This window comes from Bactrocera latifrons, unplaced genomic scaffold (assembly GCF_001853355.1).
Source record: "Bactrocera latifrons isolate USDA-ARS-PBARC rearing strain unplaced genomic scaffold, ASM185335v1 scaffold_22, whole genome shotgun sequence".
Taxonomy (NCBI): Eukaryota; Metazoa; Arthropoda; class Insecta; order Diptera; family Tephritidae; genus Bactrocera; species Bactrocera latifrons.
The window spans coordinates 140,694-155,029 of record NW_017535741.1 but is presented as its reverse complement, the minus strand read 5'-3'; the positions used below and the strand labels follow the sequence as shown (position 1 = coordinate 155,029).

Here is a 14,336-nt window from a genome sequence, read left to right as displayed (position 1 = left end):
AAACCGAAAACCTATAAAGTGTCATAACTAAGCCATAAATAAAGATATTAAAGTGAAATTTGGCAAAAAGGATCGCATTAGGGAGGGGCATATTTGCCCGTAATTTTTTGGAAAAGTGGGCGTGGCCCCGCCCCCTACTAAGTTTTTTGTACATATCTCGGAAACTGCTACAGCTATGTCARCCAAACTCTAYAGAGTCGTTTCCTTCAGGCATTTTCATATACAGTTCAAAAATGGAAGAAATCGGATAATAACCACGCCCACCTCCCATACAAAGGTTATGTTGAAATTCACTAAAAGTGTGTTAACCGACTAACGAAAAACGTCAAAAACACTAAATTTTACGGAAGAAATGGTAGAAGGATGCTGCACCCAAACTTTTTTTTAATTTAAAATGGGCATGGCGACGCCCACTTATGGACCAAAAACCATATCTCAGGAACTACTCTACCGATTTCAATAAAATTCGGTATGTAATATTTTCTTAACACCCTGATGACATGTACGAAATATGGGTGAAATCGGTTCACAGCCACGCCTTCTTCCAATATAACGCTATTTTGAATTCCATCTGATGCCTTCTCTGTATAATATATACATTAGGATGATGAATAGCGGAATAAAACTTTACACAAATGGGGTATTTAAGCTGAGGTATCCCTTGTGGAAAATTGTCGCGATCGGACTATACCTTTTCAATACAATGAATGAATGAATGAAAATACAATTCAATACTCAAAGTACACCAATTGATCTAATCTAATTAATTTTACAGAAAAATAAAAAAATATGTAAATGACGGATAAAGAAATCTCGATTATCACTTTATCATGCGAGAGTATAAAATGTTCGGTGACACCCGAACTTTGCCCTTCCTTACTTGTTTTTTCTTAATTTTAATCTGAAAAAGTCAAAGGCTAGTGACGACTACGAAATAGCTTTTCGCTCGATGGCTTTGACAAAAGCGTAAAACTACATATAAGAGAAATGAATTATGAGTACGAACATATGCACATAAAGAAATTAAGAAAAGTCGCAATTCTTGAATTTTTTCACAAGCAAATTTGTTCCACTTCCTCTGCAATTAAAATAATCATTTCACTAAAATTCACCAATTATTTTCCTAATTTCATGCTCGTAGATTGGAAATTGCAGTGCGACAAAGGAAGTATACGAAATTTAGTGGCGACTCAAAGGGTCCGCTCAGTAGTCATAATTATGCGCTTGAAGAACCAATTAAACGGTCTAAGAAACTCTACAAACACTTTGTGGCAGCGGGTAAAATACTGATTTCACACAAAAGAAATAAAGCCAACAATATTATAATAGCCTTCAAATGGCGTAGTTGTATTGGGAACAAATTTCTTGCGACTCACTCAACAGCGACGTCGTCGTCGGCTTCGGCGTTTTGTATGAGTTACTTTTGGTCAAAGCAAAGCAGTTTTCAAGTGTGGGTACTGCAACCGGAGCCGCAAAAGCAGGAAAACAAAGTAATCAAATTTCACCTCCGTCTTTCAGATCCGTTAATTTACTTAATGCGCTTTTAATACTTACCTTACCCTAGACTTTTTATATTAATACCGACATACAGACGTATAATGACCGAAACTTAAGTCACACAAATTAACCACAAAACTTTGGAAGCTATGTAAATTAGGTGGACTAACTGGGACAACACAAAAACTATAACCAACGGAAGTGAATTTGTGACATAAAATAAGTTCCTCTCGTGGTGGAAGGAGGCTATGAAAATCATTAGTTGTTAAAGTGCTAAGTATGAAGAAATTTTCGTGTGAATTAATTGTATATGTTTCCCTAATTTTATGTAAAATTGTCCTTTCACTTTTTTTTGGCCTTCGACACTTATTCACCATACGCCGCGGAGAAAAGCTGGTTCTTGTTGGTAGGAATTCAATTGCCTTCAGTTAATTTGGCTCACGGCTTACCGGCCTCTGCTCTACTCTCTACTTATGTGTGCCTTCATCTTTTAACTATTTTTTTTTATAAGTAGGAGTCCAGTCAAAGAATTATCTCGTATTTTACATATATACAGAGTAAAAAAATTTATAAAATAGACACTAAAACAGCTCAAAGCTGTCAAAACATCATCGACTAGACACAAAGTTCCTGATCTTTATTCCAGTCTGGTTTTTACCGTTCGCTATATAATAATCAATACCCGCGCCGTCTCCAGGCTAGATAAGGAAGCAAAGGAAATGATACTGGTAGTGAACGAGGTCAAGACGAAAAAACCAAACTCTATAAGTCAGTAATTATTCCCGTCCTGCTATATGATGCAGAAGACGATGGACGATGACAATATCTGATGAGTCGACGTTACGAGTTTCCAAGAGAACGGTTCTGCGAAAGATTTATGCTCCTTTGCGAGTTGCTTATGACGAATATCACATTCGATGGAACGATGAGCTGTCTGAGATATACGAAGACACTGACATAGTTCAGCGAATTAAAATACAGCGGTTGCGCTGGCTTGATTATTTTTAAGTATGAACGGGAACACACCAGCTCTGAAAAAAAGCAGAGGAAGAGGAAGATCTCCACTCCCACTTTTATGGTTTACATGTTTTTGAAAAAATGACTTCCTTTCTCTTCTAAAAGGTTAAATTATATTTATGCTTTTTCTTCTCCTAAAATATTAGAACTATATCAACTAAACATTGCAGAAGTACTTCCCATGCAGAGCTAAAATCTTCTAAAAGTACGATAACTCTCAAAAAATAAATTATGATATACAATGGACTTGTCACCGCCTACCATTTATAGGCAACTATTCGACCAATTTGGAACAAATTTGGTACGTAATATTAGTCATGTAAATTGACAAAATCGGATTACAGCCACGTCTGATTCACATCTAACAAAATTAAATTTTATCAGATTATTTCACTGTACAACATACAAGGTGTGTTCCTAAGTAAACAGGACTGTTTGAATCTATCACTCACTGGTAACCCCATATATATGTCACCTAGTGCGTTAGAATCTGCTTTCTCTATCGATTGCCCGGTGATCTCATGACATTTCGCCGATTGGAAGTGAAGTTGTTGCGTTTTAAGTGTCAGTATGTTTGTGTTATCGGTGCTAAAATTAGCTTCGAACAAAGACCCAATATTAAATTTAGTTTTAAAATTGGTAAAAGTTTAACCGAAACGTTTACACTGATGAAACAAGTTTATGGCGATGATTGCCTATCTCGTAGCAGAGTGCACAAATGGTTTCAATGTTTTCAAAGTGGCCGTGAATGACGATCAACATGTGGGCCTATCAAAATCCGTGATCCCCGGAAATTCCATCGAAACTGTGCGTGAATTCATCAAAAATCAGCCGAAATCATCATTGAAATTCATGGAAATGGAATTGAGCATCTCCAAAACATCGATTTATCGCACTTTGACCGAACATTTTGGCATACGAAAGATGTGTGCACGGTTTGTTATGCACAAATTGACTGACGTCCAAAAATTACTTAGAATCCAACATTCGAAGGACGATTACTTGACCAAAAATCACATTTTCTCACTTTCACTCCCGTATCGTATTCACCTGATATGCCACCGTGCGACTTCTTCCTTTTCGACCATTTTGAATAAAATAAATTGATTTTGCCGAAAAAAACCTTTATTCACTTTTTTTTTAAGTCCTTTTTACTTTGGAATGCACCTTGTATAAATCATGAAGAACACAATAACACTGCATAATTAGTGGCTTCAAAGTGAGTCAACCATAATAGGAATTGCGTTGTAATTTTACAACACCTCTATCTACTTGCTATGGAAATTCTGTGAATTCGGTGCAAAAGCCAATTTTGTCACTTCTTCTCGGCCTTCTGAGAACATTTTGTACCACCGATAAACATTGCTTCGGTCCAAAGTAGCTTCTCCGTATGCCACAGTCAACATTCGGAATGCATCCGCGCACTTAATTTCGTTTTTCACACAAAATTTGATACAGGTTCTTTGATCCATTTTTTTGAATAGGTAAAAATCGAAGACGATCCAAAACACGTGCAAGCAAAGCAGCTGTCAACAATTAAATGAACATTCAAAATGGCCGAGCTTGTCGGCATAAGTGAGAGACATGAATCGAATATACGTAACCCGCGAAAATTCAAAATTCGCGATACTTTTTGAACACACCTCGTATAACGGTACCGTTAAAAACTACTGAAAGCATAATAAATCAATAACTAAACATCCCAGAGACAATAAATTTTACCTCTGAGAAGGTATGAGTGGGCTTTATGTGGCTGGTGTGAAAATTATGCGAAGAGAGTGGCACTGCCCACACATCTCGAGACCCGACCAACCGATTTCTTCTTACATTTTTATGTCCGAAGAATGCCATTGTGAAAATGGACGAAATCGCACAATTTCAAATTCCACCTGATTCGTTCAGTTTCCAGTACATAAATCAAGAAACAATTACTATAAAATTTAGCAGGATAATGTCTTTAGTGTGTGTGATCTTAAGACAAAAGTTGTTTAAATCCAATAAAAACTGTTCAAGTAACTCGGTACCGAGTATTTAAATGTCGGTCCATGTATGATATATTTAACTGAAATTAAGTGATAATCCTTCTCTTATAATGGTATGTCTATATATCGAAAATGGGATGAATCGGACCAATTCTTCCTTTAGCTCCATATACTTAATATAAAGATTTTCGAGCTTCGGGGTGACTTTGTTCTGCATACTTCGGCCTATATATGAAAAGTTTTTTCATAATAGTGTATCTTTGTGGCTGAAATAGATAAATTTGAGCGAAAACTTAGCGTAGCCCTTATATAACTAATATCCAAATTTTTGAACACCCGGCTGACTTTACTATATATGATTGGTTTTAAACCTTGAAGTACTTCGCAGGAGGGTAGAACGTTCGGTTGCACCCGAACTTAGCCCTTCCTTATTTGTTTAAATATTTTTTTCATGACAATTGAACAGAATATTCTTCAAATTTCATACTAAAATGTAGCATTGGTTTTAAAAAATAAAATTTTACTGTTTTACACTAGTTAACCATACTCCTACTCCTAACAAAATTACGAAAACATGGTATGTTAGAGTTATCTTTTATCGGTGCTTAAAATTGTGGCAACCGATTCATATGTTGCTCCCACTCCCTGCCTTACTTTCCATTTCATCTATATTTTAAACACTCTAATGTTATTGGGACAATTTGTTTTAAGATTAGTTCACATTTAAGTAAGTATACAAGATATAAATTAAATAATTGTTATATGCAGCACCCAATGTAGACATATGTTGTCGACAAATAGAACAAACACATATTTACTCAACTATTTATTATTCAAGTGTAACAAATGCGGATTAAAATTGCGACTTAAGTGCTTAACTTTTTGAACACACTGTAATAATACAGCACATCTCAATAGCTTCCAATACAAATTAGCGCACACATATGCAGTCATGTAAACTCCTGTACATAAAAGTATTTTCCTGTTTATGCCAATTTTATGAATTTATTTTTTCGCAGAATTCGCGATTTACATTGAATTAATGAAAAAGGCGCACACACGGCGCGTAAACAAATTACCATAAAGCTTAGCGTGGCTCAGCGCAATGGAACACATGTTGCAATTCAACATTAGCTATAGCAAAAACAACAATAATAACAAGAGTGAGAACGGCAAGAACAACGGCAGCAATCGCGCATTAAGGCGTGTTAGCTCTCAGGTTACGTATACGCCTGGGTGTGTGCGCGCAAATCGATTGTTATGTGTGGGTGTGTATGTGTATGCGCTTGTTGTGTGAGCACATTTAGAGGCGGTGCGCTGCGCGGCGGGGCACTAATTGTAATCGTTGGGTGACATCAGGCGGTGATTTTGCCACAATGTCGATTTGAAAAAAGTGAATAAAAATATGAGCGTATTTATAGCAAATGCACTCTGGCGATTTCATGAAAGCTTTTAGCGTCAATGCGCTTTAAGCTGGATTAGAATTCTGTTTTATTAAGCATTAAGGTATATTTTAAAATCTCGGCTGGAAAAATGCCTGGGATTGCAAAGAGTTTATATCAATGACTGGCCACATTGTTCGGCAGACTGTCATTGTGTGCAACATATTTTTGTGGTTGGCTGGATTTTAAGATTTGAAATGTGAAAAAATTTTGTGGTGTATTCGACTCTTGTACTGTTTAAATATAGCGGGCTTATCTATGGCGGAGAAAGTATCAACATTTAATCTAAAGCGAATTTCAGAAATAACAGTGATAAGGCGAAAGAAATTTATATGTCAAAATGAAATGGAAAATGCAGAATTTTAGGTTTGTATTAAGCGAATAGGCCAGTCTTAGCTTCTCAAAGAATATTTTATTTATTTGCGGTCACACTTAAAACCGCTGTAACGGTAAAACGTTCGGCTTTTGCTTCAGCACTCAAAACTTTAAAGGCGGTTTTTCGAAACTTCTTTTTAAAAAATGCGACGGCGACTCAGAGATTGTCGCAAGTATCCAATTGAGGCTTCAGAAAAATATCCATCAAGTTGACTTTATTCGACGTTTTTGTTTCTGTGAGTCCAACTTTTTTACGCTAAGTAGAAAGAGACCTCGCAGACACTGTTAACTATTTTTCAAATAATCAGCGTGACGAGCAAAATAAAATTAGTCACATCCGTCTGTGCATATGCGAATGAGTTTTTCCACTAAGAAGGTGCTTATTTGTCAGTTCGTTCAAAATATATTGTCAAAGTTTGATCTTTTTTGAGGTTTCCAGACTAGCCTACCCCCTCAATGCTGACAAAGAAATATTACAGGTCAAAAAAGAATAATAATATTAGTTAAGATACATACTATACATACGAAACATACATAATATATATACATATGTAACCCTTATTTTTATACTATAGCAACATGCCATTATAGAGTATAATAGTGGAGTTTCATACATATAAAAGAACAGATCTGTCCATTCGTCCATCAGTTCGTGAAAATTTAGATATTTTTCATAATATTTCATTGATTGAAGGTGAAGTTATTGCGTTTTAAGGTATGTCACGTCAGTATGTTTGTGTTAACGGTGCGAAAATGAGCTTCGAACAAAGAGCCAACATTAAATTTGGTTTTAAAATTGGTAAAACTTTTACCGAAATAATTCAATTGATGAAACAAGTTTATGGCAATGATTGCCTATCTCGCAGCAGAGTGCACAAGTGGTTTCAACGTTCATGGAAATGGAATTGATCCTCTCCAAAACATCGACTAAAAATTTCTCAGAATCCAATATTCGAAAGGCGATTATTTGCAAAAATCACATTTTAACCATTAACCACTTCCCGTATTCACCTGGTATGGCACCGTGCGACTTCTTCCTTTTCAGCAAAATGCATTTTCCATGAAAGGAAAGCGTTATGCAGACGTAGGGGCCATTTAAAAGGCTTGCACCGCCATACCGGCCAACGAGCTAAAAAAAACTCGATCGACATGCTTTTGGACCGTACAAAAGCTGCATTGAAGCAGAAGGAGACCATTTCAAAAATAAATTGATTTTGCCGAAAAAAGCCTTTGCTCTGTTTTTTTTTTAAGTCCTGTTTAGTTTGGATTACCTTGTAGATCAGATAACCACGCAGACTCCTCATTTAACGATTAGTTTGAAGCTACTAAAAGAGCGATAACTCACTAAAAAACTGAGCTACAAGCATTAAATTTCACAACCAAGATGATGCGGAGGAGTGCTTAAAAATTGGGCGTGGCACCTGCCACCTAAATTCAACCAAATTTGGAGTGTGAGGTTATCGAAAAATTCTTATCATACACCGTGAAAATAGGCAAAATCTGATTACTACCACCCCTTCTATATACAACACACTTTTATAGTAAACAAGGAAAACATCAATGAAGTTATCAGAAATAATGTCCTCATGGTATTTTTAGAAGTATATTAATATATATTAATTAATTATTTCAACTTTTTAAATAATGAAGATATAAATTATGGTAAGATATAAAACTATTTATGTTGGATCAAACTGAATACAATGTGCTAAATTTTACTAAAATCGGTTCAGTAGTTTACCCAGGCCAAAACATAATTTTTATATACATACATACATATTTTAATGTATATGTATATACGTTTCTAGGTCTACTTCTAGGGAACCTAATGTATGATATGGTGCTAAGGAGACACCAACCAAAAGTCATTAAATTAATTGCATTCGCAGACGGCCAGTATGTAAGATTCATTCACAGCAAAAAATAAAGTATCGTGGAGTAATAATAGTCTTAAAGCTAACATTAAAGCATCATTTGGAATACACTGCAGGCAAAACAAATAAAATCCTAAATGCCTTAACAAGAATGATGGCGAAAAAAGGCAGCGTGCATTCCAACCGTCAATTTTTTACTCGCAAATGTAACGAAAAATAGCCAGTATAATGCTTATTGACATCTAGGTTAGCAGAGCCGTCTATAGGAGCCAAAAGAGAAGAGAGAATCAAACCCTTTCACACACTGATACCGGATATCCAATGGTAGATACATAGACGACATGGGGAGCTGCATTTCCGCCTAACCCACATACTAATTGGACATGGGTGCTTTAGAAGCTATCTGTGCAGATTCCATCACGTCTTTAGTCCGAACATGTTACATGTTCAGATTGCTTTAAATACTCTGAACATGTGTTCTTTTATTGGGGTCACTTTTTAAGTTCAGTTCACTGAGAACTGGAAACCTGCAAGCGAAGCGGTAGCTTCAATCAAGACGAATTTTAAACATATAGAGCAGCGTCCATCTCGTGCCATAGAGGAGACTTAAATTTCTTATAACTCCCACAAAGTAATACTTAATAAGGTGGTTCCGTGGTAGAGTTTGGAGTTGTAAATAGGTGAGGTTTAGCCGGTTGATGCTCCGCACTCCGGCTTTTGATGAACTCCCTACTTGAAAAAAAAAAAAATACTTTCATCGTCGGAATATTTATTAAAATATGCAGTGTTTTCTACAGTCCCACCTGTCTTTTCCATGTTTTTCATTTTCCAGGCTTTCGTAAGTTTTAGCGGCTGGATTAGCAGCGACTAATCTCTCATCGTGAGAAGTTTCCATCAATTCGGTTGTAAGGCTCATTAAACGAGTGAAATTAAAGTATAGACGAAATATTCTCAAGAGTTTAGAAGGAAAATGCTTTACTCTCATTGCAGGTACTAAACGAACAATGACTAGTAAGAATGCTAAGAACAGAAAAATTCTATGTTTCCAATTTGTCTGTAATAATATGTGAAAACGCCATTTTCAACCGCATCTTAAAGTATACTTTTAGCAAACGGTCCCATTAAATCGAAAGCGAAGTCAAGTAGAAGAAGAGAAACGTTAACTTCGACTGCACCGAAGCTAGTATATCCTTCACAGGTGCTTTTCTTTTAGTAAGTATGTGTATGGAAGCTATATGCTATAGTGAGCCGATCTGAATAATTTTTTCGGAGCTTATATCATTACCTTAAGCAGTGATACATGCAAAATTTCGTGAAGATACCACGTCAAATGCGAAAGTTTTCCATATAAGCGCTTGAATCCGATCGTTCGGTTTGTATGGCAGCTATATGCTATAGTGAGCCGATCTGCACATTTTCTTCCGATATAACGTTATTTCTATGAACAATAACACATACAAAATTTCGTAAGGAAATATCGTCAAACGAGGAAGTTCTCTATACAAGAACTTGATTCTGATCATTCAGTTTGTATGGCAGCTATTTGCTATAGTTAAACGATGTGAACAATTTCTTATTGTGCTAACTTTTGTGAAGATACCACCTCAAATGCGAAAGTTTTTCATATAAGCGCTTGAATCCGATCGTTCGGTTTGTATGGCAGCTATATGTTATAGTGGTCTGATATCGGCAGTTCCGACAAATGAGCAGCTTTTTGAAGAGAAAATGACGTTATTAAAATTTGAAAACAATATCTCAAACACTGAAGGACTAGTTCGTATATATACAGATAGACAGACAGAAAGACGAACGGATGGACAGACGGACATGGTTAAATCGACTCACCCCAACATACTGATCATTTATGTATATACTTTATAGGGTCTCCGACGCTTCCTTCTGGGTGTTACAAACTTCGTGACAAACTTAATATTTCCTGTTCAGGGTATAAAAATGAACAGCGAATAGAGTTTAGAGGAAGCGAACAGATGTCCAGCAAGAATTGGTAAACTCTTCGTTCAGAACAATTCGAATTTCATATGTATTGGGTATATATTAAATAATGCAATGAAACGACGATCCAACATAGAAACAATAGCCTAATCTCCCACGTATACAAAAGGCGGATTCTACTAAACAAGAGTCTAACTTAATATAACAGTTAACTGATGTATGTATATGAAATTGTGTAAAGTTGTGTCATTTGCGGTACTAACCCAACTGATATTAAATCCTAACCCAACAAAATCTTAGTAATCTGTTCATATTGCATTTCCCTACCGGAAAGTTCTTTTCTCTACACTTTCCTTGCCTTCATTTTCTTCTTTTGACAAACACACGTGCAGAGGGAATTAAGCAACAATAAGCTAATATTTTTTATGAAAACAAAGCTGTCCGCCAACTCGCCACAAATCAGTCGCCACCAGGTTGTCAGTCAAGAGACTATTTTGCCTGGAAACCCTAGTTATTTAATACTTTTTAATTCTCTTCGCTTTCTGTTGTCCTTTCACCTCTTAAGCAAGCCACTTACACAATCTTTGTTACTGCGGCTAATGTTCGGCGGACAGTGCATAAAAGTTATTTATTTATTTATTATTTTGCTTCTCCGAACATGCTTTTAAATATGTAAAAGTAGTCAGTTCAAAGATACCTGGTTGATTTTATAAGAAGCTTGTCTTTTGTAAAAAACTGAAACTTTTAATATTGGAAAGATAGTCACACTTAAAAAATATTCTAATCGGGAAGTGGAGCTCTTTAAAAACCTTCAAAAGAGGACTTATAAGTCAGAGGAAATCAATCAGACTACTTAGAACTTCAGTATCGCAGACAGCAGCAAATGAAGCGTTTATAAAACTGCACACGACCATTGACTCACAAACCGATACGTTAGATGTATTCGAATGATAATCTTGCAAAGAAGGCAAATTTACTAAGTTCTGTAAAAGGATAAAAATACTGAAGATATTGAAGTAATCCGGTTTCCGAACCACATTGCTTTTACTAGAAATTTTTCAAATTAGTTGACTATTATTGAACTATTTGTTGTGGAAACCTGACTAATAATCTTTCCTTTCATAACTTAATATTATTATAACTTACTGACTTATACATTAAAGCCTAAGTAGAAATTTCATTAATTTAAATATTTTGGTTTATAGTGTTTACGAAATCTGATTCCATTTAGTTATTTCGTTTGTGTTTCAGAGCCGTTGGAAATTAAAACAGAGAGAGAGAGAGAGAGATAAAACATTGTAAACTCTGACGAAAGTCGAGTGGAAGTTTCTAATGGTAATATTTACACCGTCTAAATAGGATGCATATCTTTCATAAGTTCATAGAAAAGTAACAGACCATTGGGAATGAAAGTTTGATTTTCTAATAAAAATGTTTCAACGCATTAGCTCGTTATAAATATATATCCGTATGTATAAAATACTCTATCAAAAATCAAGTGGCTCAGGTGTCCGGTTTTTCTTGACCCCAGTAAATGTGATTTTTATCTAGTGGTAAACGAAACCCTAAGCGAACTAATATTTATCATCGATAATAGCTGTACTATATATTATATTATTTTGTCAAAAAAGTCTTGCGGTATTTTTATTGAATTTTCAATTGTTCATAAAAAAAAATAAAACTCATGCCCAGCTCTTGATCAATGCTACGGCTGCTACTATCCCGGTCTCTTTCGACCAAYTCAGCGATTTTATYGCAATTTTCGASGACAGGCCTTCCGGAGCRTGGCGCATCTTCGACCACCTSTACACCAGAACGAAAACGTTGAAACCATCGTTGTGCRGTGGAAATGGAAACTGTATCGGGTCCATAAACTGCACAMATTTTATTGGCGGCTTGAGATGCATTTTTGCCTTTATCGTAGTAGTAGTACTGTAAAATATGCCGTATTTTCTCTTTATTTTGCTCCATGTTCGCGACGCTATAACTCACGACCGACTTAAAAGAAACGACAATTAATCAAACTCGTGTTAGCGCGTGAAATGAGCTTTCCAAAAAGGTGTAGCATGACACGATGCGACGAATAAAACTAGAACTACGCGCTCTCAGCGCCAACTAGCGAAAATACCGCAAGACTTTTTTGGCAAAATAATATAAAGTTTCCAGTTCTGAAAGTGTTTAATGGCATCGCATGCCTGAACGTATCGGAGAAACTACTAGTGGCGAAGGGCGTAGTTGTTGTTATTATTTTAATATAAAAGGTTTTACAATTAGTTTAGGGAAAAACGATGGGATGAGATTTTTGGACCAAATATAGGACCGAGTTTATTTAGTCTTCTTAAATATGGCTGTAGAAACGAGGTTTCCATTGATGTTTAACAAAGACACTAACTTGGAAGGTCCAAAAACCGATGGACCATATTTGGCACAGGGAATAGAGTCGATTTGACAGTAAAAGTACAAATCAAGAAGAATATGATAGCAAAGTTTTAGTTTCCGTAACTGCAAATGAGATTTAGATTACAATCTCTTCTGTAACATAAAAGTAGAAAACCCCCTCGTTATTCTGTAACCCTCTTTAGTAGACGAAGTAAACCTAAGTACAGATTGTATTGGGCATTCCCTCCTTGGCCTCAAGTGCAATTCTTTAAATAATTCACATGCTTTTCTATATCACACAAAACCGTAATTGTCATGGAGAGTGCGATTTGATATGAAGTGAAGTCTAGATGTATCTGCCATTTCCATTTATAATTTGAAATATAAGATTATTTAACATTCTTATTTATTTTTTATTTATTTTATTTATTATTATTATTTGGCTTTAATTTGAAGTGTAAATGAGCCCAAATCTTTAAATACTAAGATGGCTGTTACTGGTCGCGCTTCTCAAAACTTAATGAAGAGCTTACTCTGTGCAGCGAGATTTTTCTGGTATTAAAGGATCCTGCTGGAAGTAAAAATATCTTCAGGCAATTTGTTTTAGTAAGCCACGATCTGAGGCGATAAAGTATTATATTACAAAAATTTAGAAGTCAATACTGATTTTAAACATACTACAAAACAGCTCTATTTAAACATAATTAGTTTTTTTCCAGTTAAGTATATAATTTATTACACACCAACGCACACAAAACAACCAAACATCCATAGATCCAAATATAATCTCTTAAATCTAATGTCTGTATGCTCGCAAGTGTTTACAAATGTTAGCCTCAAATTGTTTACTTGTCCTTTGACTTTCGCTCACGTGGCTCTTTGCCACAAGCACGCTCCACTATGCCCGGCATTCAAAGGTCGCAAGCGTCTTAAGCTATGCAAGCCAGCAGTAATTAGCTCACAGTTCAATGGAAATTTAAATATTTGTGCAATAATGGTAACTGCAGGAACATTCATATATATTTGTAACCTAGCGTACTAACCTTTAGTTTTTACGCTTTTATCCACAACGCGACATTTTCACATATGCGGACCGAGCGTTGAACATAATTCTTTCACTTATTTAATGTGATTATTCAAATAACGGCAAATTCGTTTTATCGCACCGCAACGCGGTTCCAAAAAAAATCACACTGATCCAACAACAACAAAAAGGACACACTCAAAAAGATGTGGAGGAAAACTTTATACCTTGTTATATCACCACACGCGACGCACACGTTTCCACTTTCACCGTTTTCCGTGCGTCCTTCTGCTGCCGTTACAGCCGCTGCCGCTGTCGGCCGCACTGGCACACCGCAGTCCTTTGTGTCGCCTTTCACTGTTGGCGTGTCAAAGCAGTAGCGCCAACAACAATATGAAACAGCTACAACAACTGGCTTAAAGCAGCTTGCAGCCAGCAGCAGCGCGTAGAATTTTTACGCACACAGGCGCCAGCGCCTGCACGCACACCTGCACAACGAAAGCGAAAGGGGCTTTATTAAATTTTTCTCGCACCTTTGTTGCTTGAAATTAAGCTGAAAGCCATTTTGTTTTTATATTTTGAAACTTTTTCGTTCACTTTGTCTTTTTGTTGTTTTTGTTTCTGTTCTCGGTCGCTGCTCGGTGTTGTTGTTTTGCCGTTTGAAAGTGAAATGTTTGAAATGTGAAAGTTTGCAACGAATTTAAAGCAAAGTTGGAAAACGACGTTCAAGCAAGCTGAGCTGAGTAAGACGAACTGAAATTTTTATGGTCAACATAGCAGACTTGTAGGCAGA

General features: G+C 36.0%; 1 protein-coding gene across 1 annotated transcript in view; it reads right to left on the bottom strand.

The window, feature by feature from the left end:
* The window catches only part of LOC108968524 (uncharacterized protein YBL113C), an 89,734-nt gene extending 75,706 nt beyond the window's left edge, over positions 1-14,028 (bottom strand). The window contains exon 1 of the mRNA XM_018932612.1: positions 13,771-14,028. The gene's annotated coding sequence lies outside the window, so the exon portion shown is untranslated. The remainder of the gene's footprint in view (positions 1-13,770) is intronic.
* Between the last annotated feature and the right edge of the window lie 308 nt (positions 14,029-14,336).